This window comes from Microtus ochrogaster, unplaced genomic scaffold, assembly GCF_000317375.1.
Source record: "Microtus ochrogaster isolate Prairie Vole_2 unplaced genomic scaffold, MicOch1.0 UNK10, whole genome shotgun sequence".
Lineage (NCBI taxonomy): Eukaryota > Metazoa > Chordata > Mammalia > Rodentia > Cricetidae > Microtus > Microtus ochrogaster.
Genome location: NW_004949108.1, coordinates 3,955,645 through 3,959,930, shown reverse-complemented (window position 1 = coordinate 3,959,930; position 4,286 = coordinate 3,955,645). Strand labels below are relative to the sequence as shown.

At 44.3% G+C, this 4,286-nt stretch overlaps 1 protein-coding gene across 1 annotated transcript in view; it reads right to left on the bottom strand.

Moving 5' to 3' along the window:
- The window catches only part of Atp6v1c2 (ATPase H+ transporting V1 subunit C2), a 38,678-nt gene extending 38,304 nt beyond the window's left edge, over positions 1-374 (bottom strand). Inside the window, exon 1 of the mRNA XM_005366521.3 lies at positions 317-374. The gene's annotated coding sequence lies outside the window, so the exon portion shown is untranslated. The remainder of the gene's footprint in view (positions 1-316) is intronic.
- Positions 375-4,286: the final 3,912 nt, after the last annotated feature.

The following is a 4,286-nucleotide window of genomic DNA, read 5'->3' as shown; positions in this document are numbered from 1 at the left end:
GGGGGGGGGGTGTCCAACGTCTCTTCCGCACGAGGGCTCAGTTCGGAGTTACAGAGTTGTGGGGTAGCTGAGAGCCTTACCCGACGGCGCTAATAACGATACCTTAGCCACGCAGCAATAGGAAGGGATTCCCAGAGGGTACTCTGGGCTGCAGACTCCACCTCCTACTCCCAACCCACCGCAGCCCGGCTAGGTATCCAGGGAAATCACCTGCTCCAGGGTGTTTCCAAGGTCCATGCACGAGAGTCCAGGCTAACCCACGGAAAGTAGCGCAACAGGTTCACAGATGTTTTTCAACACACAAACGCACACACACCTGCAGGGAGGAGTGGCTCCTCTACGGTCAGCGTGGGCGACTGCCTGCTCCAAGTTGCCCAGGCAACACCCATCTCATATCACCCACACAGAGGGGGATCTAACGCTGTTGGAGTTGTGCTGAAGGATCGAACTCAAGTGGACTGCTTGCCTAGCAGGTGCAAGGCCCTGGGTTCCATCCCTAGGACAGGAAAAAAAAATATGGGGGAAAAGTTGCATAGGATTTCAGTGAGACTAATGAGCTCTTACTAGCCCAGCCCAAAGTTCATTTTAGTTCCCAGTGAAATTAGATAGGTAGGTAGGTAGGTAGGAAGGTAGATAGGTAGGTGGTGGGGTCTACAAGGCTTAAGTATATAATCTCTCTGAAATCAGAAAGTGGAGTCATGAGATGGAAATGCTTGCCACCAAACCTAATGACCTAAGTTTGATACCAGAATCCACGTAGTAGAAGGAGAGAATTGACTCCCAAAAGTTGTCCTTTGACCTCTACAGGAATACCTTGGGAGAGTACACACCACATACACACACACACACACACACACACACACACACACACACACCACACACACACAGAGAGAGAGAGAGAGAGAGAGAGAGAGAGAGAGAGAGAGAGAGAGAGAATATGAATGAATAAATAAATCAACAAAAATATTTGAAACTAGAAAGGGAAACCCCAAGAATTAACCCATGAATGTAAAAGCAGGAGTCAGACATAGTGGCACACACCTTTAATCCCAGCACTGGGGAGGAAGATGCGAGCAAACCTCTGTGAGTTTGAGGCTAGGTTGACCTATATAGTGAGTTTCAGACCAGTCAGGGATATATAGTAAAACCCTGTCTCAAAAAAATAAAAACAGGGGGCTAGAGAGATAGCTCAGATGTTAAGAGATTGGCTGCTCTTCCAGAGGTCCTTAGTTCAATTCCCAGCAACCACATGGTGGCTTGCAACCATCTGTAATGAGATCTGATGCCCTCTTCTGGTCTGTATGCATAATAAATAAATAAATCTTTAAAAAATAAAAACAAGCCGGGCAGTGGTAGCGCATGCCTTTAATCCCAGTACTCTGGAGGCAGAGGCAGGCGGATCTCTGTGAGTTCGAGGCCAGCCTGGTCTACAAGAGCTAGTTCCAGGACAGGAACCAAAAAGCTACGGAGAAATCCTGTCTCAAAAATCAATCAATCAATAAATAAATAATAAAAAAAAAACAAAAACAAGACAAATATACTCACACATCCCTAATAATTCATTTCTAGGACCAAAAAGAGGGAGCTGAGCAGTCCTTTCCTGCAGGCAATGATTTCAGGGGTTTCTGGGAGAGATGGTGCTAAGAGGGTTGTTGAAGGTGTTTGCTGCTGTCTTAAGAAAGGGCTCTCTCTCTACTATATCAGAGCAGCCGTATTAATCCACTCACGCGAATGTTTTCCCATCCTTGGGGAGCGAACTTGACGTGGTCTGAGACTTGCTGTGACGTGTGGCAGTGGGAAGTCCAGGTGGTACAAGTGTGGTTTAAGGTCAAGGTGACTGATCTCACTGTGATGCATTGTGGCCCTGGAGCTCCCAGCACCTGCAGCGCACATCACTGTGTTGAAACACTGCTGGGCATTAGTCAGTCCTTGCAACATGTCCCGAGGGAGGACACCTGAAACCGAGGGATGAGGAAACGCTGTGTGCGCATGGAGGCTGAGGGCCTAGACCAGGAAAGGAGCAGCCTGCTTGAACACTGGTGGTCTCAGTCTCGGACTTGGAATCATTCCATTTAGTTTTCCAGAGGAACCAATATGATAGACCCAGGGCCAGATCACACCGAAAGTCAAGGGAAGGGAGACAGTCAAAGGAGTTTGATGATGATTGGCTCCATTAATGGGAGAGCTGCAAACGGAACTCCGGCTGCAGATCTGGAGGGTAGCCTCACTTGCCTGCCAGCACACAGGACTGTGGCATCACTTGAACCCATGTCGTCCCTTCCAGTGTTAGCTTTCCCAAGACTATGTTTAGAAGTGTCTTTGACTTTGCTTATGACATCATTCTTCCTATAAATCTCATTTCCTCAAGTTTGTGTTGTTATTTAAGAGTCAAGACATGACTGGGATGTTACGGAGTGGCAGAACATTTTCATGGTATGTCTGAGGCCCTGGTTTTAATTCCCAGCACTTCAAAATAAATAAATCAGTAAGTCATTCAAACTGGCTGTGGTAGTACACGCCTGTGACCCTAGTGCTCGGGAGGCTGAGACAGGGGTGCTTTGAGATCTAGGTCATCCTGGACTTCACAGTGAGGCCCTACCTTAGATACACATCTATGCATACATGTATAAATACGATTTAAAGTCAAATAACTCTGGGGACACTGATGGAGAAAACAGTGAAGAACTGTTGAGTTCTGTGTTCTTCAACACATTTCTACTCAAAATCTGAACTCTCAGCCTTTTACTCTCTCTCTCCCTCTTCCTTCCTTTCTTTCTTCCTTTCTTTCTTTCTTTCTTTCTTTCTTTCTTTCTTTCTTTCTTTCCTCCCTCCTCTCTTTTTCTTCTTTCTCTTTTTGCTTTTTGTTTTTTGAGACAGGGTTTTCTCTGTGTAACAGTCCTGGCTGTCCTGGAACTTGCTCTGTAGAACAGGCTGGTCTCTAATTCACTGGGATCCACCTGCCTCAGCCTCCCAAATGCTGTGATTAAAGGTGTGCACCACCACTACCCAGTCAATTTCTTTCTAAGATGTATTTGCTTTTATTTTGTATGTATGGAAGTTTACTCGCAGACGTGTCTGCACCACTCACATGCAGCGTCCTTGGGATTAGGGACTACAGATGGTAGTTAAACCACCATGAGGTGCTGGGAATTGAACCTGGGTCTTCTGGAAGAGTAACCAGTGCTCTACATCACAGATGCTCCACACCACGGTCCCATCTCTCCAGCCCTATTGTCAATTTCTTGTTCAACATCTACATTTACGATGGAGATACCTGCTGCTTTCAAAGGCAACTTGACTTTTTCTATGTAATCTTTCTTCTGCTTACAAAGACACTTCAGGGCTTATTATAAAGAATTTGAAAAAAAAAGAATTTGGAAGTTGGATAAAGTAGTACCTGTCTATAATAGCATTAATAGCAAGGTTTACGCAACAGGGTAGCAAATTCCAGGTCCACCTGGGCTATGTAACCTGACCCTGTCTCCAAAAATGTTTAAAAAAATAAAGAAGTTAAAAATACTCTATAGTCCTGTGTCTAAAAGTCATCACTGCTGACATGTAGATTGTTAGTTTTAATACATATTCATATATGCAAATGTAGACTTTGTATGATTAAGTTTATATGTCGTGCATAAAGTCTAGCATCTTGCTATTGATTGTTCTTTCTGTGTGTGTGTGTGTGTGTGTGTGTGTGTGTGTGTGTGTGTGTGTGTAGAACAGGTGTTCTCATGTATATGCAGGTATTCATAGAGGTCAGAGATCAACCTTTGATGTCATCTTCGGGTGCCATCCGTTTGGTTTCTGAGCAGACTCATCCCTGATTCAGCTAGACTGTCAGGTCAGGGAGCCCTCAGGATCCTTCCATCTCCAACTGCCCAGTGCTGAGGTTACAAAAGTGTGATACTGCAATAGACTTTTCTTTTTAAAATGTATGTTCTGGGAATTAAGCTCAGGTCCTCAGGCTTGCAAGACCGGCAGTTCACAGACTGAGCTATTGCATGAGCCTTGTTGATAGATTTTTTTAAAAGACTTAAAAAATTACCATATGTATCTTCTCATGAAGGACAATCAGTGTCAGCAGCACTTATCATCAAAACTTGAGTCAGATTTCAAAGCAAATAAGGAAGATTTGTCAGAGAACTTTATATATAAATATATACATATATATGTATGTATATATATATATATATATATATATATGGGTGTGTTTGTTTCAGGGGGTGAGTCGTGAGGCTTTGAGTTGTCAGAGAACTTATATATATGGGTGTGTTTGTTTCAGGGGGTGA